Below are 24,524 nucleotides of genomic sequence, written 5' to 3'. Positions count from 1 at the left end.
ACCCGGTTGTAACAACTCGTAATACAACACACCTTTCCAATCCCACCAGATACAAAGCAAAACCTTCTTGGCGTGGATATTGAGCTTTGGCGTCGATGTCGAAGATTGACTAGGGTCAACCCATGATTTTCTACGTTTAGGGTTATCATAAAGAATCCACTTTTTATCGCCTGTAATGATTTTGTGCAGAAAATCTTTTTTCCGGAACTTTGAAAGCAAAGTGAGTGCAATGTCACGCCGACGATTTTTGTTGTCTTCGGACAATTCATGCGGAATCCATCTGCCTTTCTTCTGAACCTTTCCCATCGTATGTAAACGTACGGAAATGGTTTGCTGCGTAGCGCCAAGCTGTTCTGCAAGCTCCTTTTCAGTTTGCGCAGAGTTTATATCTAGCAGTGCTTGCAATTCGTCCGTTTCAATCTTTTGAGGGCGTTCAGCACGCGGTTCATCTTCAAGATGAAATCTCCTTGGCGAAATTTTTGATATCATCTTTTACATGTAGTATGACTTACAGCGTTCTCTCCATATGCAGCAAAAATCATTGCAGTGGCTTCAGTAGCATATTTTGCAAAGAGTGCACCAACTCTGTCGCTGAGGAATTGGCCGTGTGATCTAACTCTCATCACTGCTTCTATCTAGATTTATGCCGAGATATCTTACCGACTCTCTGCTATGCGTAAGTTTCTCAATCTCACTACTGGTGGTTTATTGTTGAAGTCTACTACCCGTCTGTTTCCTTTCCTTTTCTTATGCGGACGGTCACCTCCTTTCGATTGGAGCCCTACGAATTTCGTCACTCCTGAGCAGAATAGCCTCGGTCTTTTTCTCCGAGATTTGGAACTTCGCTAGCCTACACCAGTCCTTTATGAGGTTTATCATTTGCTGGCATTCGATTTCTATTTCTCTTCGCGAGTTGCCACTCGCCAGGATAATAGATGGGGACATTTCTTTTTTCATTTTTTTTCATTTATTTCTCTTTCTGTGAGGCACTTTTCGTTCATCTTCGCATATCGTACACCCTGTTTGATACGCTTTTATCTTTCAACCTCTTAGCCGTCGGATCTCTTTCTTATCTTTTTGAACGTTGCTTGTCCCATCACTTGGAAGTGGGCTGAAAATCTACTTCTAGCGTATAATTTTTAATCATATTTTATTTAGATAACATTTATTTTAATCAGCATTTTAATTTTTTAATTTTTTAATCTCCTTTTGTTTTTAATCCGTTATGTTTTAATCTTCCTTTGATTGCTCACTTTTAGCACGAAGAAGTTCTTCTGCAAATTGTTTTAATTTCATAAAATTTTTTTTGTATCAATTAGTCTAGCCCACATGTTTTTTTATTTCTGTTCAATAGACTGTATTTATACTTTTCGTATTGCGGGCAATCAAATAAAATATACTCCACTATCTCTTCACAAGCAGTACAAAACGGGGAATTTGGATCTTCCGAACTGCCCCATGCATAGAAGGATTTATTGGATCATAGCCTGTCATCAAATATAAAATCTGTCTATTAACCTTCAGCCATTTATTGTTGAGTATATATCGAATATCAGAATATAATATATAATATATCGAATATATGAACCTTTTTGTTATTATTCCATGTGTCATTATATTCCATCTTGTTTGCCAACTCTCGACTTAATGTTTCTTTTTCTTCCTCTAGGTTTACCGGACCTTCAGCTGGAATAAAAAGGTTTAAAAGTTTTCCAGATAGTTCCAATGTTTCTTTTAACTTTAAAAATAATAGCCTTATTTACTATTTCTAGGTCCAGAAGTATAGCGTCAGTGATTGCAAGCATCGTATCCGTTGACACAGTGCGACAAAAAGGATGCATTACAAGCAGCAATTGTCTCTATAATGCCTTTAGATGCCTCGCTACATGAGTGTTTCTGGTACTATTGTGCCACACACTTGCCCCATACATAATAATTGGCAAGTATTATGCTATTATACAATAACTTCAAAGTCTCCCTATTTAATCCCCATTTTTCGTGTATCGTTTTTGCCATCATACCAATCAATCTTTTAACCTTATTTCTTGTTTGTCTAACATGCGATAAAAAATTCATTCTTCTGTCCAAAATTATATCGAGATATTTTATTTCTTCTTATTTAATCTTATCCGCATTTATTTTGACATTCGGCATTCGGTATTTATGGAAATTGCCTTTAACTTGCATCATTTATATTCAATTATATTCATTGCATATTGAACTCTATCTTCTATCTCATTTTTAGTATTACCTTTTATGATCACCGCCAAATCATCCGCATATGCTATAGCATATATCTCGTTTACTTCTTGTTCTTCTAATTCTTTTAAAAGTGTATCCATACACCAAGACCACGCATGGTCCAACAATGGATCCTTGAAGACATCCTTTTATTTGCTTGCCAACCATTTTATATTTAGATTTAATTTGCATAACTCGAAAAGTAGTGTTTGAGTATATTTACTAATAACGTAGCGTAGAATAACCGGTTTTAATTAATCTCAAAATAATACGAAGCCACAAATTATCAAATGCACCGCTTATATCGATGAATATTATTATCACATATTTTTTTATCTGAATTTCGTATTTTATTACATACTCTTAAGACTGCATCGTCTGTACATAGATTTTTTTTAAATTCAAACTGCAATGAGCTGCATAGAGTGTTTATTTTATATTGCTCCTGAACTCTATTTGCTAATACTCTGTCATAAACTTTACTACCGAGATAGCTACTACCGATAGCAACGCGATAGATCTGTATGAGTTTTTAGCTGTTGGATCTTTGTCTATATTTTTTAATATAAGTCTAAAACGTCTCTAGCTCGCGTAGATCGGGTTTCGCAGGATAGCGTCGGTCGGATATGGTCAGGATTGGTAAGAGAAATAAAATATCGTGAGCCTCTTTATTTTATATATATCTAAGTCTATATTTATAGTTCTGACTGACTGACTGAGGTTTTTGTATGTACAATATTTACAAGTATCTTTCTGAATTTCGCCGTTGGTACGGTGAAAAGAGGCGCGGTTTCTGTGTATCGTATAATCGCTCGGCTCGCGGTCGGTTCCGCGAATTCGGCGCGTTCACGGTAGGCGCGGCGCGGGTGTGACGGTGCGCGGGGTTTTCGGCCGGCTTGTTGTGACGGATTCAGCTGTTTTCGTTGCGCGTAAGGTTTGTCAGGGATTCGTGCTATGGTTTTTAGAATGCAGGAAGCTCCCTGCTTCTCGATCGTCAGCGATGGAAGGTGTGCACAAGGGCTTACTTTTCGGAGCCCAGATTGAGAAGCTCCTCAATCTGTGAACAGCTTGTGCGCTTATGGATGAAAGGAGCGATCGGCCAGAAGTTCCTGGCACGATAGGTAGCACCCTAGATCGTTTTTGGAGATGACTGGGAGTATCGAGAGCAGTACTGGACTTTCTACTGTCTCGCCGGAGATAGGTCTCGATTATCTATCGGAGTCGCCTAATATACCCGAGCCGGCCGTCGATCGGGAGTCGTCGGGTACGGGTCGGCCGAACTCGGGTCGGGGTAATTCCAGGGGATGCCCTTGCCGGAATCCTCGCGATAATTCGCCGAACGCGTTCGGGAATTTCGCGAGGATGTTCGGTGGCACGGTCGATAGCGGGACCGGCGACGGCGGCCTAATCGTGTGTGTTTGTCCACGCAGCGCGCACGTGAAGCCGCGGGATCTCTGTTTTGCTGCGTCCGTTGTTTGACGGTATTTTCACGACGATGGGATCGCAGACGGATCGCCGTGTCGATGCCCCGACGGTTGATCGGTCGGGGCTTTTTTAATATTATTACGAATATTGAGGGGGTGAGTCGGGTGTCGTCATAAGTCTCACTCGGGCAGTTTTCCAAAAATCTGGAAAATGGCAATTTTCAAAGCAGTTGTTTAGGAGATTACATATAATCTCTCTAACGACCTTCCATAAATTGTATATAATTTCAAGATTGAATTTATCTGGTCCCGAGGCCTTTTTCATTTTCATTCTTTTAATAGCGGAGCCGATCTCGAATTCTGTTAACTCATTTTCCATATTACAGTTAAGATATTCCTTTATATCACTTCTAATTAACTTCAGATCTTCATTTTCTGCCTCCTCGTTATCTGGAACTATTTTGTCCATCAATTGATTTATGACTCTTCCCATGTCACTGTTATCTTATCATTTTCACTTACGGTGTAATACAGTTCAGCACTCTTAACTTTATCTTTTAATATTCTGTATATTATCCCCCAAGGATCCGAATTATCTGAGTTAGTTACAAAATCCTTTCAAGAATCATTTTTACTTGTCGTATCGCTTTAGTATATCTACGCCTTATACCCTTGTATCTCAAACGTGCTTCGTCTATTTTCTCAGTTATCCCATGTTTCCTGATCTTACTTAATTCCTTCTTAGCGTTCATTAGCTCCTTTCGCATATGTCCGAGTTCCGCACCATGGCACTGCTTTTGTTATTTTCTTTTTCAGGCCTATGCTGTCGCATATCTTCTGCCCACTTGTAAAAATGTTAACAGGTATCAGGTTTCTCAATTTTTAATTTCCTTTTCATTTTAGTATTAAAATACTCCGTGACTTTAATTTTAAATACATCCCAATTTGCCCTTTTAACATTATAAATCTTCTCGTTTATAATATATTTCCTACATTACTCATCTAAATCCGATATTTCAAATAAAATCGCGTTATGATCGCTAATAATATATTTAAGAATAACGCTCTATTTTCGAATCTTTCGATATACGCTTTCTGAAGCTAAAGTAGTGTCTATATTTGTACTTCCTGCACATGACTCGAATGTGGCAGCGTCACCCGGTTTATTTAATAAAATTAAAGAATTGGAGACTATAAACTCTTCGACTATCTCGCCTCTATCGTCAGTATATTTATAGAACCATGTTTCCCAGTGCGTGTTGCAATTTGCACAGGCTATTATTTTTTTATCCGTGCCTATTTTTGTAATCGTGTTCTTCAAATCCACCAAATAAGGCTCCACACTGTCAGAAAATTGGAAGTATGCCGCAATTATGTAATAGTTTTCAGACTTATTAGACAAGCAAGCTGTTATAATATGATCGGTCTATATGACATCTATCGAATCATTTAAAATAATAATAGCTCCTTGCGGAAAAGATACGTTTGATTGGACAATTCTAGCATTTAATGGTATATCCTTTGATCTTATTCTTAAACGAGTATGGCTCTTGAAGCATCAGAACATCGACCCTGTATTTTTTGCCTTAAGTCCATTGCTACTCCTATTGCACTCTATGCATTAATTTGCAATAACTTTATTACCATTTTATTCTATTTAGGTAAATTTCTAACTGCTTTTGATATTCCGAGCAGTTTATGTCCTTTATAAAATGAGCCTAATCTTTGCGTCTAACCTTTTTGCAATTTATACACACCGGTGTCTTGCCTTTTAATGAGCAATCATTCTTCAGATGCCTAGTCCCCGCATTGCTCATAATATTTCCTTAGCCACATAACTCTTTGCTGTATGCCCATACGAAAAACATTTAAAACATCTAGATAAATTAATATAGGGTTTGACTTTATGAGAAAGAAGCTGTTATATAAATATAACAGTCTATATAAACACGTCCTTTATCCGTCAAAATTCTGTATATATTGTATAATATATTAGACACTTCGATCACCCAGTTTATTTTACTTGGATCCTTTGTTTTTATACTAAACCTGACTATAACATTATTGACAAATTTATCTTTACCTATATTTTTATCCTTCAAATTTTTTATTCATAATTGCTCTAGTATTTCAGATTTTGTTAGCTTTTTCTCAATATCATATATTATCACGTTAGGTCCAAACTTCTTCGGCGTTTCAGCACGCAATCCTATTTTAGAAAAATCCATTTTTATATATAATCATTTCGGCACTAAATCCAACTCCATCACCAAGCCTTTATTTCTTATTCTCCTCATATTTCTAATTCTAATACTATCCTTACTATCTTTTAATATATTTTATACTTTATCCTTTAATATATTGTATACTTTATCCTTAATTTCATAATTATTTCTGCTTTCAAGTTCTTTTTCCGGCTTTATGAAGAATTCAACCGGAGATGGATTCGACGCAACCTCTCAGGTTGACCTGAGAGGTTGCGTCGAATCCATCTCCGAACGAGGACGAACGAGCAACAGGAGTTTGCCTCTTTATTACTTCTGCATAACTTGGATATGCTGTCTTTTTTACCTCAGATTGACTCATTACCATAAATTCTCCAATTCTTCCTCTAAGCCTTTGATTGTCCAATTCCGCTTTATAAACTTTTCCTTTCAGTTTCGCCTATTTTGTCATGATAAATTTTATCGCACTTTTATTTACTTTATTGTTTTCGTTATATAAAAAATTTTCCACTTCCTTCCTTAAGTTTATAACAGTATTCGTATCCATCACTTTATCCATATTCATATTTAGTTCTTCCTCTCTTTATGCCTTTTCTTAACACTCGAAACAGAGCTAATTTTTGAACGACTTCTACTTTCTATCAATTCAACTATTTGTAATCACTTTCAACTATTTTCTCATCTGACTTTGTTGTTTCTCTTACGTTTGTTTTTAAATTTTCATTCTCCATACTGTTCCCATGAGAGTGGGTCAAAATGTCCGTCCGTGCAGAGCCCCCTATACACGAATAAGGCGACTTAAATATTACTGAAATTGCGCCAGGTACCCCAGGGGGATTGTCTATGACCGCGCTGCTTAACGGCCATGCCCTCGACATGATGCCTTACATCTTAGCTTGAGACGTTGGTACATGCTTAGTCTGATCTCTCTCCTTGAACTCTCTCGGCATGGTAAAATCTGCCAGGGAACTAGCCCCCGCCGGTATAGCTTCAAGAATCATGATTTTAGATCGAGGCACTCAAGCCCCCTCATCACACAAGGTGATGCACCGCGAGGGGAAGTAGATAGGAACAGTTATTGTTTGAGCACGCCTCTCGAAGGAAACGTACCCCTGCGACCTCGCCCATACGGGCATACGCAACAACAGCATCACCAACAGTCCCGACGGGCGATGGAAAAATATAGCAGCCCCCACTTGGTCGTCTAGTGAGAATCGATGGTTTGGCCGTGACCCGCATCACCTCCTCACATCCCTCCAACCACCGTGGGGAGCATTGGTCACATCGTCGCCCGGACGCTCTCGCGCGTCCAGTAGCGAGGCGCCCCCATCAATGCTTGTTGCGTCCACGGAGACCACGAGGAGGCCCATCCATCTGGTACCCCACCTAGCATCACTCTCTGACTCCGTTAAGGATAGGAAAGGAAGAGGATGTGGAGAAGAATATGATGTTAGAATATTTTAGATCGAGGAATGGTGTCGCGCCACGGAACACAGGATGGCCCCACTCAACACGGCCCCATTCCAAAACGCACGGACCGTGAGGGAAGAAGTGGCGAGAAGGTTACGGGACCACCTCCACATCACCGGAGGCTCTGACATCTCCTGGCTTAACGCCCTACGAAGAACATCGCTTCGACCAATTAGACACGAGAGGTCTTGAATCCCTTCAACCACAGTGACTCGGCGCAATAACCAGCGAATGCAGCAAGCGCCTTCGGATCCGACACGAAGAACTGCGCGGCATCTGGCCACCGTCATTTGTCCTGTGGAGCCAGCTCGCGCAGTATCACACTCTGCTCCTCGAACAACGGACAGTGCAGTAGGAAATGTATCTGGACTACCTGCTGGGCACGCGTCGTCATTCGTAAGACCGAGTGCGTTTAGTTGCACGCGGAAATTCCATAGCCTGTAAAGGTTTGCGTGGTATAATGATTTGCTCCAAAGAATGCAGGGCCAATCCATTACGCACATCCTTAAAGAAGGCGAAAATGATACGGCCTTTATTTGATAAAATCTGGCCTACCATAACAATCGCCTCTTCCCTAATTTGGTTCAATGCTACCCACCTGTCCATACGCGACAGTATTTCTGAATTTCCTATCCTGGCATCTTTCCCTACTCTAACCTGATAGCGCGCGACGTACTCCCGGAGTACGATGTCGATCGGAATCGTCCCAGCAACGACGCAGAGTGACTCACACGAGGCCGTGCAATATGCATCGGACACTGAAATTAAGACATGGCGCTGCAGGGCCCTAAGAAGCCTCAGATCATGGTACAGAGGTCAGCCCACCCCGCGGCAGCATAAGCCACTGTCGAACATGTCCCTGTAGATTGTGGAGAGCGTTCGGAACTTCAATCTCTAGTGCTCTAGCTAACCTATCTAACTTTTAGAACAACAACCCGACTTTGTTGTTTAGATATTTGCAGTGCGACCTAACTTTAAGGCACTTATCAAATGCAAGATACTTTACTGATGGCTTAAATTTAATACTCTTTCCGCGAATCTTTATTATCGGCGGCCTATTTCTATTGGATTTTGCGCTATTTTCTCCCCGTCTTCCTATTGGATTTTGCGCTATTCTTTCCGCTCTGAGGACTTCAGTCTTACAATCGAAGAGCTGAAGCTTCGCGGCCTTATACCAGTCCTCAATACGGCTTACCGCACGTTGACCCTCTATTTCCATTTCTCGGCGTGAGTTTCCGCTAACGATCGCTGTCAGATCGTTAGCGTACGTAACGAATTTACATCCCGTGTCCTCCAACGACCAGAAAACCATCGAACCTTAGAGTTCAGCAGACCGGACTGAGCACGGATCCCTGTGAATATCCCCTCGCCGCCCGCCTGGACACCTCTATCGAATCGAGCTGAATCTCGACGACGCGATTCTCGAAATAATTTTGGAGGACGCTATAAATGTTCGCAGTCGCGCTTCTTTAGACTATCTAAAACAGAGAGGCCACCAGACATTGTCAAAGGCTCCAGAGATGTCGAAGAAAAGGACGGCATAGCTCCCCTCGGAGGCATAGTCCATACGCTGCAACTCGACAACAGCGTCCTCCGCCAACTTTCCGGGCATGAATCCGAACTGCCGATCGGAGACCCAGCGCTAATGACGTGCCCATGAGGCGAGACTTGAGAACTTCTCAAACAGTTCCCTACAACGGAGAGGAGGCAAATGGATCTGTAAGACTTTGAATCCTTCTCATCTCTCTCCTTCAGGAGGATTCGAAACGAGCCCGCCTTCCAAACTGAGGGGAAGACGCTCCATCGAAGGCACTCATTAAACAATCTGAGGAACTGACCGGGAATCAGCCTGCAGGCCGCCTTTAACACAGCGACTTCTATCCGATCGGACCCTGGGGCCTTATTATTCTTAAATGTTCTCAACGCAGCCCTTTCCGCAGCCCTTTCCGCCACCGTGAAGAAAGACATCGGCGGGAGAGACCTTAGACGAAAATCTAATATCACGCTGCTCTGGCATATCATCGCATTCTTGGTCTTCCGGGACGTGCACGTCCAGGAAGCAGCCGGCGGTTTCCTTCAAAGTTTGTGGAGTCATCGCCACACCGGAGTGTGCTTAACACACTCTCCATCCGGAGTTTGCTCGCTTCGTGCCTATAAACGAAGCCCCAAGGTCTCCGAATTCCCGTTGTGACTCCCGCCAGCTTCGCCCTCCTCACCTGGCTGTACCTCTACAAAGATGAGCAGTACTCCAGCCTTAGAACGAAACGAGTGAGCTCGTCCTGCTCCATCTAGAAGTCACGCCTCTTCCTATACGTGTTCTTTTTGAGCACAGTCAGCTCTTTCGTTCATCACGGGTTGGACTATCTAAATTGCTTCTTTTTCGGCATCGACGCCGAGCAGGCTTCGGCGAGGATCGTCGTCGCCAGCGTCTCCGCCATCATCTCGACATGTTTCGCGGAGCACAATTCGAGGACCTTCAGTTTCGATCGTGAAGGATCGGTCAGGCTTTGGGAGAGTCACTCCCAGTCGGTACGACGAGTGTCCAATCTCGCGTTTGTGACCCTCCCCGGTCTCCGCCCGACTCCTTTGATACTCTCAACCTTATGTCCATGGCGCTGTGATCGCTGGTCGTCCACTTCTGTCTTATTTCCGATTTTCCATTCGCCGATGAGTTGACTCATGGAGGACGACGCCAGATTCACGTCGATGTATGACCTTGTCGTCCAAAAGGTGGGACTCTGCCCAGCGTCATTTACAACGATCATGCCAAATGTTCAAATGAGATCCTCAAATCTAGCGTCAAATCTATCGTCGGTTTACTGGGGATCTCACGAATGACGATCGAGCATTGGCATTGACAGCAACTAATAGTCCCTTCCCTCTCAGCGAATAAAACACCATCTGAGGTGATTCTCGACATTGTCGCTGTTTTGAAAGTAGCACGGTACGTGAGAACTCAGGGGCCTGCGCTTCCGCACACACCCAGTGGGTAAGCTGCGAGACGAATAATAATTGGAACTGAGGGTTACAGACCGCCACCGCAGTCCACGGACGTTGCGAGCGTATAGCAGCCACTCTCATCCCTACACCTACGAAGGTGTGATTCGCCCTGCTTCCTGACGTGGAGTTCCTGCAATAACAGGACGTCAAGTCACTTCTCCGCGACGAGTTGATGCATTTCGTCCATCACAGTCGAACACTTGTTCAACTGCAGTATCCTAATTCTCGTGGACGCTATCGAAAATTTCGGAACATCTGCCTCACCAGCGACCGAGAATCTAACATCGACACAAACTCTGACAGGGGCTGAGTGATATTCGCAGACTTTTCCGTCGCGTTCAACGCGGAACGTAAATCATTCGCGGATTCGATCACGGTTCCATTATCCCTACTCGCGGAGTTACCTTTCCTATTCTTAATCGCCTTTTGTCCCTCTTGGTTGAAGACCACAGGCAGGAACTTTCTCGCGAAGACTTCATCACATCTATCCAACATTATACGGACGACACGAACGTCGCAACCTGTGGACTGTGTCTCGTCATGTACTAGATCGCGCACGCACCCGGATACAGCTCGGCGAGGCGCTCCCAAGGAAATGGACGCCGCCATCGAACACGCGACCTGCAACCCGACGTCAAACACGTCCCGTGCTTCCATGGTTACGTCCCCTTCTGGTCGGAAGTGAAACCAGACGAGCACTCCTCCTCACCACGTCTTTGAAATTTTTACAAAATGAATCCATATTGTTCCCACAAGTACGGTGGAAGGAATGTCGAGCGAGGCATCTTTACGCCAAGCCTAACTACACCGAGGGGATGGCAGGTACCTCGGAGCGGATCGTTAGCGGTCGTGAAATTAACGTTTCGCAATCATTCAGACTCTCAGCACGATATTCATTTTAGTCTTAAGATGAGCGCCATTCGATGGAAACGCCTAATCCGATTGGAGCAAACTGTCCAACGATGTTAACCTGGAATAAAAATTAGATTAGTAGACTCTGGTTCTGCCATTCTCGCCGCAGCGAGGATGTCGGGCCCGGAAGTCATCAGAGGCGATCCCCGCCATCCACTCCCCTTGAAAAGCAAAGCGGAGGGCGGAGTGAGAAAGGAAGGGCCATCAAAGGTAATGAAGAGTGATGTAAAGAATGGAGATGGTGAGGGAGCGTGAGAAGAAGTGTTGGGGAATGAACGAAACGAGGCCAATCCATGAAATGGCGGGGCTCCTCAATTCAAATAGAGGGATATTGGAGAGGGGAATCCTAATCAAGATCAAAGTGAAAAGATAAGGTCGCTCAACCCATCCGAGGAGATACGCCACACGTACCAAAATCACGAAAGCAGCCCACCAGCACATGTGTTGTGCTTGGCACATAGGAGTCATTTGTCCATGGAACAGACTCATGATTGCTGTGTTAATAGAGAGCCATGGATGAAAAGAAGGAGAAGCATCTACCGGCCGCCCGACCTTTCGCAGACTGTCAGCTTCCACCACTCGAGCCGCGTACAGGGTCGTCGCCACAACCACCGGACAACGCTATAGAAAGAAAAGTATGAGGGGATGTCACTACTGCTGATTGGTTCCCTCATTACAGGGTATCCAGCGGTACCCATCGAGGAGATTGCAGTCTGTGACACGGAGTGAGAAAGGCTCTATATTCGCATCATCACTCCAACACCGCCAGTAAATAGGAACAGTGGGAATCTCGTTAATCCATTGATGCGCATCATTAATTAGATGACGAGGCATTTGGCTATTTTTTTTCTTTGCCCGCCAACACAAAAGAAAAAGCCAAATGCTCTGAGAAAGCACAAAATACATAAAATTACGGGTCCATGATAACCAAAAATCGAAGGGACGCACAGGACAAATACAAAACGAGGACAAGGGAAAGGGGGACGGGTTCCCCACACAAAAACACAGATCGTCGTCTCCTCACCGAATCCCCTTCCGCTGCATTAATCCGGTGGAAACCACGGATGTCATCTGGTTCCACCGGATCCAGTTAGTGTGGCTGCCCTGTAACACCCGCGTAGTAATTCCACGCAAAAGCTCTTTGGTCAATCCCATGCCCAGCAGCCACTCAGCGGACGCAAGACACCAGATTCCCCTCCATGAGATGGTACAAGAGGAGAACCCAATGTTCGGCTGCTCTACGCCAGTCACCCGGGAGATCGCCCCAACCAAGGATGCATTGTTCTTATAATAACGAACTTTGCGTTCGTAGGCATCTTCCAAAGGAGTTGCGCCGCTGATTACTTGCGCGTCCAACACAACGGCCTTGGAGTCACGCAGGCAAAGCAAGTCTGGCTTGCGTCCTCGGCCGTGACGTACACCGGTTCTTCGTGTACCGTTCGGCTCGCGTTCTTTAGTCCCGACGCCAGGACTCGGCACACGGCGTTGTGCCGAAGAACGCGGCCACTATGAGTGCGGAAGCAATCCTGGATGACATGTGTGGCACATTCTCGGTGGAATTGCAGCCAGTACGACATCTAGTGGCATACAGCTCGCTCCTCACCCCTCTCGACGTTGAAATTCCGGCACTCTCGCAATTCAAAACTAATACAATTGGTGGACAGTTTTGAATTCCAACTTCTCCTCGTGGTGGATGGATCATGGAAATCATGCCATTCCCGGCCGTGATTTTGTCCAGCACGTACATGTTCGTACCAATAACGACACGTATTCGTACGTCGAGAGGGGTGAGGAGCGAGCTGTACGCATCGGTGGACACATCTCGCCGATGCTTGGTGGCGAGGTACACTCTGTCGCGGGTGAGCGCGCGACGCACTACCCAGGTGTATCGGGCAATCGCCTGCATCTACGGGGCGATAGAAGACTCCAGACTGTTAAGGCATTCAAACAGCAAGCCTGAAACCGTGGAGGCCATCGCGGGAATGTCGAGCCCTCCACTCGATACCGGTGAGTGGAAAAAGGCCGTTGGGACATCGTTCGGGAGACGAAGCCATCTGCGAACAGCCGCGTGGGTCTGAATGTCCAGTGTTAGAATAACAGAGTTGTATACACTATTCTGGGAGTAAACTACAGAAATAGACTGAGGATAGAGTAAATATAAATTTATTAAGAATTATCTACGTAACATCAGCGTCATATGAAATATAGATGAGAACTGATCCATAGTAGATCAAGAAGCAAGGCGCTCGTGTATATAAGTGGTGCCAATTCTGCATAACAATTAAATATGAAATGACTTATTCTAATATTCCCACTCATTAAATATTTTACATACTTTTCGCTACACCTAAGCTATTGCACAAGAGCTTAAAATGATCTTTGGGTAGTGCTTTAGTTAATATATCAGCTAACTGAGAATCAGTTGGAACATAGCACACATCTATTTCTCTACTCTCATACTTTTCGCGGATAAAATTATATCGTATGTCAATGTGTTTTGTCCTTTTGTGGAACTCTGGGTTGCGTATGAGGCGGATTGCGCTCTGATTATCGATATTAATAATTGTTGGGTCTTCACACTGACACCCAATATCACTTAGAAGTTGTCTCAGCCAGATGGCTTTCTTTGTCGCAGTACACGCCGCTATATACTCGGTATACAGTCTCGGTAGTACTTAGTGTTATCATTTTCTGATGTTGCGACGACCATGTGATTGGATCACCCACAAGTGTGAATATATATCCCGAGGTCGATCGACGCATGTTAATGTCGTCTGCGTAATCTGAATCAGAGTAACTTATCAGCGTGAGATCGCTCCCACTGATTGTATACAGAATGTCTACATCTGATGTGACTCCAAGATATCGAAAAATTCTCTTTGCAGCATGCCAATGACTCAAATTAAACTTATCTAAGTAAGTATCGACTTACTACATTTACTGCAAATGAACTGTCAGGACGACTGATCATACTCAGGAAAATTAGAGAGCCAACTGCTTTGTGATACGGGATTCCTGAATCAGCTGTCTTACTTTCTTTATCAGATTCTAAAGTTATATTAGGATCAGCAGGAATTGACAAAAATTTTGCTGCAATCATATGAAAACGCGATAAAATTTTCTCCACATAGGTTTTCTGGTGAACAAATATTGAACGTTTATCGCGGTCTCGAATCAATTGCATACCTACAAATATTTCAGAGTGGCCCAAAGTGATTTTAAATTCACTTTGAAGTGCTTGGATTACATCATTCAATGCTTCCTCAGATCTTGCCATGATCAGGCCATCATCTACGTATAATGCTAAATATATTTCACAGTCTCTAATTGAACCGTAAAATACGCATTTGTCGGCACTTGTTTCCTTTAAATTGAATTGCTTCAAAAATGCACTAAACTTTGTATTCCAACACTGTGAGGCTTGTTTTAGCCCATACAACGAGTCTACAAGTTTACAGACCTTACGAGAGACCATTTTCATTCCTGACACTAACATCTTTTAGCACTTTCATATAGATGTCTTCTTCCAGGTCTCCATTTAAAAATGCTGATTTCACGTCGAACTGTTGGATCTTCAAATTCTCTTCGGCAGCTATAGCGAGGAGCACTCGTATTGAGGCATAATCTAACAACTGGAGAGAAGGTTTCTGAATAATCCATTCCAGGTCGCTGCAAAAAATCTCGAACACACAGACGTGCTTTAAAATGCTCAACATCTCCTGAAGGTGACCTCTTGACCTTGAATGTCCACTTGGAGTCAATCACCTTTTGTTCAGGTGGGAGAGGAACAATCTTCCATTTCCGTTCTTCTGATGAGCTAATAGCTCCTCGTTGATTGCTTCTTTCCAGAATTCAGTGTCCTCACATATGGTTGCCTCTTCGTAAGTTTCTAGCTCATGGTACTCAATATTATTCGCCTGATATCTGTCAGGAGGACGTATTAGATTACGATCTCGAAGCTGATGGCCTTGATTTCAGGTGGCTATTGATCCTTTGGTTCCTTGTTTTGATCTACATCTTGGTTGATGACACCTTCTAGAACCTCGTTGACTCTTTCTTCATCAACATGAATTTCAAGTTCAACTTTCCTTGACTCTTGTTTTCTAGCATTAATTCATTGAATGTTACATTTCTGGACACGGTTATTTGATGAGTGACTAAAATTGTAAAATCGATAATTTGTGGATTCACCTTGATGTCCAACTGCAGCTTCTTTGCCTTTTTGTCAAATTTCATTCGATGATTGTCCGAAATATGAGCAAAAGCATCACATCCAAAAATTTTTGCACGAGACAAATTAGGTTTCTTACTAATCCAAATTTCATGGGTAATATCTTTTACCTGCATGGACGGAGTGCGATTAAGTATGTATACGACTGTATTTACAGCTTCGGCCTACAGGAAACGCGGCATACTTTTTGCATGTAACATTGGCCTCGCACTTTCAATTATGGTGCGGTTATCTCTTTCTGAGTGACCGTTTTGCTCAGGAGTATACGGTGCTGTAATCTCGAGTTGAATGCCTCTGTGTATAAGATAATCCTCCATTTGCTTGTTGTATATTCTTGGCCGTTGTCGCAGCACCTTAATGCGTCGATTGAACTTATTCGACACCATTTGCTCGTATTCTTTAAAGTATTGGAATACATCTGCTTTGTGTCGCATAAAATAAACATAAATCAGAGTTGTTATCTTTGAAGGCTACGTAAAATCGAGCTTCTTCCAAGGATTGTGTTGACATCGGACCAACAACATCACTATGTATAAATTCTCCGGGCAGCGAATTCCTCTTAATTGTTTGGTTCTTAAACGATGTCGATGGGCTTTTCCAAATTGACATGCTTCACAAAAAAATTCCTCAGTTTTGGAAAAATTTACACCATCAACGAAACCCTTTTTCGCCATTTCTTTCAGGATTGATTGGTCATTTCACATGACTAAGACGTTCATGCCAAATTTTGAGATTATTGTTTACGGTTGCATTTGTTTCACCGATAACTATAGATTTTAAAATAGTCGGCATATGTTATTATTTGATATCTCTTAGGATTACGTGATCTCCTCTCAGAACGTCGACGGCGTTGTATATGAACTTCACGTCCAGCTTTCTTGTTGTGCATGCACCTACTGAAAATTAATTCTTTTTGAAACTTGACACATACAGCACATTTTCAAGATTTATACTGCACCAGACATCATCGATTAACCTTTTCGCATTAATTGTTCCAATTCCTTTCACATCACGCATTCCGTTATCACCTAATTCGACGTATCCATTTTCGAGTAAAGGAGGTAAAGAAGTAAAAGATGAGAACTCTCTTCGGAAGGTAATGTTTGATGCACTACTGTCAGATAGCCATATATCTTTAATATCACTCGCGAGAAGAGATGACGCTTCGCTACGTGAGATGGTACTAAGAGCGGACATAGGCGAATTCGACACAGGTATTTCTTTGTCCGGAAAAACACTGTTCATAATAAGAGCTTCGGTGTTACCATTACCGTTTTTATCACTGTTTTTATTGTGGCCCTTATCTTGCTTATCATTTGCCTTTTTTCACTCTCGGTAATTCTTGGTTAGATGCCTGATCTTGTGACAATAGAAACACTCTCTGCTTTCAATTTTTTAAGATTCATCGTTGCTTTTTGATGTCTGGCCGGATTTTAACAAGCTGGATTTTGCTTAAAATTCAAACTCATGGCAGCAAGTGCACTTGCAACGTCGTCATTTGCTATTAGGCGTGCTTCTTCCTTCAACAAATGTTCCAATAAACTATTCAGAGTTTGCTGTGCTGGATCAACACTATCCCATGCAGTTATTAAAGCGTTATATTTTGTAGGCAGACTTCCGAGTACTTTTGCCATTATGGCGACATCCGACACTTGTCCGTCGAAATCTTTGAATTGCCGTGCCATATTTTCTATCTTTGCAACATGTTGCGACACTGAATCGTTTGTTGTCATGCAGTACTCGTGAAATTTTTGCATCAACATTAGCTTGTTGGATGCAGTTTTTTGTTCATGTATTAACTTCATCTACATTTGAGCCGCAGAATTACACGTTATCAGATATGCAAGCTGTGAATATTCCATTGTCGACAAAATTATGAACACGGCCTTTGCGTTTTCTTTCGACCAATCCGACCACGTGGAATCAGTTCTACGGGGTTCAGCCTTCGTGCCATCGACGATTTTTTTTAATTCATGCACGGTAAATATCGCGTTCATCTGGAATTTCCACAAAGTGAAGTTTGTTCCATCAAACTTGGTCACGTTTTTTATATTTAGCGACATTTTCGATTTTTTTTTAAATTCGCACGCACACACACAGAACGACTGGACTGCGAAGCGAAGTTTCAAGATCGACAGTCGTACACAGGAAATATGGCGCTGTTGTTATGCGCGCTTCGGAATGCTATCGACTGATCGGTTTACTTGTCCGTTTTTTCTCCAGAATTATTAACACGGCGGAATGGGTGCCCATAACCTGTTAGAATAACAGAGTTGTACACATTCTAGGGGTAAACTACGGAAATAGACTGAGGATAGCGTAAATATAAATTTATTAAAAATGTGACATCAGCCTCATATGAGATACAGATGAGAACTGATTCATAGTAGATCAAGAAACAAGGCGCTCGTGTATATAGATGGCGTCAATTTTGCATAACAATTAAATATGAAATGACTTATTCTAACATTCAGAGTTCTCAATTTGCCCTGCCCAGAACTAGCGCGTGGTAGAGGCGTGGCAGAAGGAAACAGCGGACTTTCAGAGCTGCTGGGGTTTCAGAGGTGCTCTGCTCAGCCGGCTTAGATAGATGGAAATATCCCAGCTTTCTTCGGATCTGCCGGCCGAAAGTCGACCCCCAATGTCATTCAACCGTGTCAAGCTACGGCAGTCACGTGCCGTCATGCAGCCGGACCTGGGGAGTCGTGATAATTTTGATCTTCTCCCGACTGGAAGGAATGAGGGAAAGAACAGACTTCTTAGCCTGAAAGAAAAGCCCCATCTTTCTTGCCTTATCCTCCATCATTTGGATACTGGTCTGGAGGTACCAAAGAGGAGAACATCGTCGGCATATGCAATGCTGTTGATGCAATGTTCTCCCAGCTGGTATCCGATGTCGATATGGATCTCATGATCTACTACCAGGCAAAACAAGACCAGCGATAGGAGATCCCTCTGCCGATACCGAAGAGCTCGGACCTGACACCACACTTCAAACATTGTGCTGCTACGCGCATAAATGCACTGGATGTAATTCGTGAAGTTGTAAGGCCCACGCCTGACTTGCCAAGCCAGAGTGCTGGTGATAGCTGGTGATAGCCATGGCTGACGCTATCGAAAGACTTCGCGAAGTCCAGGGAGGCAACATGTATTTCTCAATGACGACATCTGGCATCCATCAATAATGATGCCAGAACGGCAACGTTCTCGCCGCACCGGTCATAGAAGCAGCGCTGCCGCAGGTCGACAATTCTGGACTCGCGAAGCCTCTGAGCCAAGATCTTAAATGCCTCACAGCTACGAAGGTGATAGAAATCGGATGGAAATCATCCGGAGAGAGCATTCACCTTTCTTCAGGATGAAAACTGTCCGACTCATCAACGCTGGGAAACTTCCGCAATGCAGCACAATGTTGAAGAGGAGAGCCTTGACGAAGATGGCATGGAAGATGGCATGGCTTTCCACAGACGAACACCGATATCGTTCAATCCGGGAGCCGAATTAAGGGGCAAGTTAACTATCATCTCGCAGGAGATCGGAGACCAGGTACCCAACGCTTAGGCAGTAGTCGCGAAGCTGGCGCGACCGGCACAGAGGCCTGCGCGACAAACGGACGCCAATGCGCAGCCATTTGCTGCACATCGGGGACCACGTCCATTTTTGGGCATCGTCTAGAATCTCCTTGGCCACGCGCGACATCTGTGAGCGGAACAGACGCTGAACGTGTGCATACTTCGCTCGCCATCGCACTTTCTTACTCGAGTTGGCGATACAGTTATTGTTTGAGCACGTTCCCCGAAGGAAACGCACCCCTGCGACCTCGCCCATACGAGCATACGCAACAACAGTACGACCATCCAGCGAAACCGCCCCGAGACGGGCAATAGAAAAACCCAGCAGCGCCCACTTGGTCGTCTTGTGGGAATGGATGATTTGGCCGCGACCCGCATCGCCTCCTCACACCCCTCCAACCTCCGAGGGGGTCTTGGCCGCACCATCGTCCGGACGCACTCGGGCGTCCGGTAGCGCAGCGCCCCCATCGATGTTTGTCGCGCTCACGGGGACCACGGGGAGGCCCACCCATCTGGCACTCGATCTGGCACCACGCTCTAACCCTGTTAAGGGTAGGAAAGGAAGAGGATATGGAGAGATTAGGATATTTTGGATCGAGGAGTGGCGCCGCGCCACGGAACACAGGATACACCCAACCAACGCATTCTCCTAAACGCACGGAGCGTGGGGGAAGAGGCGACCCCGAGAAGGTTACGGGACCACCCTCCCATCACCGGAGGCTCCGACATCCCCCGGTTTTACGCCCTATGAAGAACATCGCTTCGACCAATTAGACATGGGAATCCTCGAATCCCTTCAACCGCAGGGATTCGGCGCAATACCCAGCGAACGCCGCAAGTGCCTCCGGACTCGACACAAAGAACTGCGCGGCATCCGGCCATCGCCATCCGCTCTGCGGAACCAGCTCGCCTAGTGCCACCCTCTGCGCCTCGAACAACGGACAGTGCAGTAGGAAATGCTGCACTGTATCCGGACTACCACACGGGCACGCGTCGTCACTCGCAAGACCGAGTGCGTTTAATCGCGCGCGGAAGTTTCCATGGTCTGTTAAAGCCTGCGTGTTATAGTGATTGGCTTCCAAAGAAGAACACATGGCCAATCTATCACGCACATCCTTAAAGAAAGCGAAGGTGGTACGGCCTTTATTTGACAAGACCTATCTGCCACCTGACCTGCCTGCCACAACTCAATCGCCTCTTCCGTTATTTGTCTCAGCTCTACGCACCTATCCGTACCCGACGGTATTTCTAAATTTCCTATCCTGGCGTCACTCCCTACCCTGACCTGATAGCGCGCGGCGTACTCCCGGAGTACGATGTCAATCGGTGCCGCCCCAACAACGACGCAGAGCGACTCCCACGAGGCCGTGCGGTATGCACCGGTCACTGAAATCAAGACACGGCGCTGCAAGGCTCTCAGAAGTTTCAGGTCACCTACGGTACAGAGATCAGCCCACTCCGCGGCAACATAAGCCACCGTCGGTGCGAACACGCTCCTGTAAATTGTGGAGAGCGCTCGGAACTTCAGTCCCCAGTGCGCTCTAGCTAACCTGCCTTTTTTTCTTTTTTTTTTTTATAGAGGAGGAATCTTCGTAAGACCCCCACCGGACAAATGGTGGGGAGTGGGTGACACGTCAAACGAAAAGCCACCCAGCCTCGCCTACCCACTAAACCTCCTCTGTAGCCTTAACGACCGTATCAGGGGAGGGTCCTGGAACGTTGACGGAACAACACGTCACGAACCCTCCCCATGGTCTTGGCCCAAAGGGCAACACACTCGCTCGTCACTTTCCAGCATCCGCAGACATGCTCACTTTCACGTCTGATCAATCATTTGTTTACGCACAGGGCGAAAACGAAAAGACGCCTGGGTATACAAAGAACACATACACGCACTCGCCATAAAGGGGTTTAGTAAGAAGGGGAAGAACACACCCCTCACTATTGAGAGGAATAACCCAATGAGAATCGAGTCTGATTCAAAATTGTGTTACATGTGAACACGCTTTCATAGAAGGTATTTGGAACGCACCAACAGGCTGTTTCCAAAAAGAGGGCAACTAACTAATCACGAACACCCACAGGTGTGTTCATAGGACACAATGTTACTAGGGCAAGGGCACGCATGATTGAGAACCAAGATAGTGAACACAGATTCACAATTTCGAACTCGCCAAGGTGTACACGCATGTGAGCTATCCGATTCTTTGCCGTTTCCTTTCCGCTTGCTCTTTAGCGAGCATTACTTTCTCGGCGAAGAGATGCATGGCTGACCACTGCCGCCGTCCACCGAGCATCGCTCCCAAAATCTTACCGAGATCTGAAGGGTCGATATCTCCCAGTTCGAAACCAAGGGAGTCATACAGGTTATAACGGTGCCAAAACCAAGCCCTGCACTCCAGAAGGGTGTGATCCGCGCTATCCCGCTTCCTGCTTGCGCAGTGAGCGCAGACGGGTGAGGGAGCCCTATCTTTCTTGTACAGGAACTTGTTGAAGCAGCCGTGGCCGCTCAAAAGCTGAGTCATTCGAAACGTCAACGAACCGTAGGTGCGACCCAGCCATGCTCCGAGAAGAGGGGATAACGCCTCCCTAATTCTAACCCCTGCCTACCTATGATCCTCCAGAAGAGTTCTCCAATCCTCGATCGCCCTACAGTCTGCCTCCCTTAGCTCCTTCTTTGCGCGAAGAGAGAGAGCCGCGGTCTCCGCTTCTCCCTCCCTCTCCCTCCAATACAATTGAGCAAGACGCTCCGCTCTAATTTTAACAGGGAAAATCCCAGCTAACAATGTTGATCCTATGTATGATATAGTTCTATATCCGCAAATTGTCCGGATCGACAGTGTTTTTATTATATTCTCCATCTCCTTTACGGGAAACGATTTATAATTTAAGCGATTCGCCCAGATGGGAGCACCGTAGTAAATGACGGACTGCACAACAAAAGCGTACAACCGTCTCTTATTTTGTCCAGGTCCCCTCAGGTTCGGCATCAGTCTGCCAACAGCTCCTACCAACTTTCTTGCACGCGGGATGACGTACATTAGGTGATCTCTGAATGTGAGTTGCATATCCAATATAAGTCCGAGATATTTGATCTTATTTGTTACGTTTATGGCTGATCCTCGAATTTTAATTTTTTAGATAGAATATCCGGCAAAACGAGATTCCTCTTGCAAAAGACTTCAGTCTTCTCAACAACCACGTTTAATCCCAATTTTTCTATTTTATCAACCACTATAGCTGTGTAGGTTTCCGCTCTGTGGACCGCTGTCCTAAAGTCCCTGGCCACTGTGACTAATAGTGTGTCGTCTGCATAGCATGAGATGTGACAACCATCGGCGTCATCATCTTCGATGAGAATCTGATCGTATGCTATGATCCATAACAGTGATCCCAAAACCGATTCCTGTCGGACTCCTCTAGTGATCCGGAAGCTCCTCAAACCACCATTCCTGTCTGTATATGCCGCTTTCCTGTTACACAAGTACGCTCTAATTATAGTTCGTAAATAATCTGGTACACCTTTCTTTTCCAGCGCCGACATTATAATGCTCCAATGTATGGAATTGAAGGCATTCCTGATATCCAGGCTGACCAACACCGCGTAGCAATTTCCCCTGTTTGCTGCATCAATTATGTCCAGTACCCTTCTGATGGCGTCAATAGTGGATCTGCCACTTCTAAAACCGAACTGATAACTCGATAGCAGGTAGCCTTTCTCTAGAAATTCGCTCAACCTATTAGCTATTAATTTCACAAATAATTTCCCTATGGTGTTTAGTAGGCAGATTGGTCGAAACGAGGACAAGTTATCCGGAGGTTTGTTCGGTTTATTCAATAGAACCAATTTGGACACCTTCCAGTCCGCAGGAAAATACGACTCCCGGAGGCACCTCGAGAATATCGTAGCAAATATATATAGAGGATCAATAAATCAACAATACACCTAGTACCATAAATTAAACTAACTAAAAACATATAACAAAATAAATAAATAAATAAATAAATGAATAAATGCTACCGCTTATATATACAAAGATAATAATATGAACAGTGAGGCGCAATGAAAATGAAGAGGCCTTACATCACAAATAAGGCAGCCTAACTAGATAAAATAACGCTAACAAATAATTCAAATTAATAGCAATTAGACTTAACAGATAAAAGATATATGTGTACATATATGATAATAACGTAGGTAATACAACTCAACATGATTGAAGTACATTTCCTAACTCATAATTTTAACAATCCAAGAGCCAATTGCTCTAATATAAACTAATCGCCAAAGCTGTGCTATTTTTCATCCAAAGCATTGACAGCAAAATAAGTTTAGCTATTAGAGTAATTTAGGATATGTCTATGTATCCTTAATTGTTTTCTAACAGTTTTTAATTGCTTCCAGACATAACTTTCCAGCCAGATGAGAAAAAGAAGGCTTGATTGAAGGAAAATGTTAAATAACTCCACCCAAAAACTATGTAAAATGCCACTTGTTATTATAACTTCCCCCACAATAACAATGGAATGCCTTATTGACATCGAGGGACAGTAAAAAAAATTTGTTTGTAAGTATCATAGATATCCAGCAGTAATTCGTGTAATACATAATATTCAATATTCATTTCCAAGTGAAATTATTACGTAGGACATCTTATACGCAATTAATTTAGGTGTTCGTGAGCAGTAAATCTGACTAAAATATATTTCTAATTAATAGGTGGTATTTAGTTAATAAGTATATGAAGATTAATAAATGCATACGGCATTGATATGTCGACTAGTATTAATTACTTAAGAACTTGGCCTTACAATCATCATACTATATGCCAGCTCATTTATATCTATTCAAGATATCCATACACAAGTTTCAGAGTGGCCGCGTAACTTAAATATTCAATCACAATCTTAATCTAAAAAGCTGTATCTTATGTCGCAGAATTAAGGGCACAGCCACTGCCCTAGCCAGAGAAGGAGGCAGACGCCAGACAGATCAACTTGAAGAGCACGCAAAGCTATATCAATTGTTATAGAAGAGGCATTGCAATAAGGCTGAGACATGTAAAGTACCATAGCAATAAACTTTATTAAGTGTCATAATGCCTAAACGAATGTATTTCTCCCCACAAGATTATCCAAGAAAGATCTCACATTAGTCTCACAAGCTGAGACACTCAAAAGAAAGAAAGATCGGCAAAGCCAGAAGATCCGACAAACAATATTACGTAATAAACGATATCACGCGATATATAGATATACAGCGGTTGCATAAACAGACGCAGATATCCTCCAAAGAGTAAAGTCATAACAATAAAGCCATAATTCTTAATAATTATTAATTAATATGAATTGGAAAGAAGTGACATATCTGCCAATTCATAATGTGACAATATTTCAATTATATTTCGTAGAATATATCCAATCTAATCCAATGATTGTGCACGAGATA

At 43.8% G+C, this 24,524-nt stretch overlaps 1 long non-coding RNA gene across 1 annotated transcript; it reads left to right on the top strand.

The window, feature by feature from the left end:
• The first annotated feature begins 6,173 nt into the window (after positions 1–6,173).
• LOC105427303 (uncharacterized) lies at positions 6,174–24,183 on the top strand. The gene is made up of 4 exons (XR_016139680.1): positions 6,174–22,132; positions 22,217–22,784; positions 22,857–23,643; positions 24,015–24,183. It is a non-coding gene; the product is annotated as an uncharacterized LOC105427303 (long non-coding RNA).
• The last annotated feature ends 341 nt before the right edge of the window (positions 24,184–24,524 follow it).

This window comes from Pogonomyrmex barbatus, unplaced genomic scaffold (genome assembly GCF_055798465.1).
Source record: "Pogonomyrmex barbatus isolate J1 unplaced genomic scaffold, ASM5579846v1 scaffold26, whole genome shotgun sequence".
Taxonomy (NCBI): Eukaryota; Metazoa; Arthropoda; class Insecta; order Hymenoptera; family Formicidae; genus Pogonomyrmex; species Pogonomyrmex barbatus.
The sequence above is the reverse complement of the archived record's forward strand: the minus strand, read 5'-3'. Positions and strand labels throughout refer to the sequence as shown.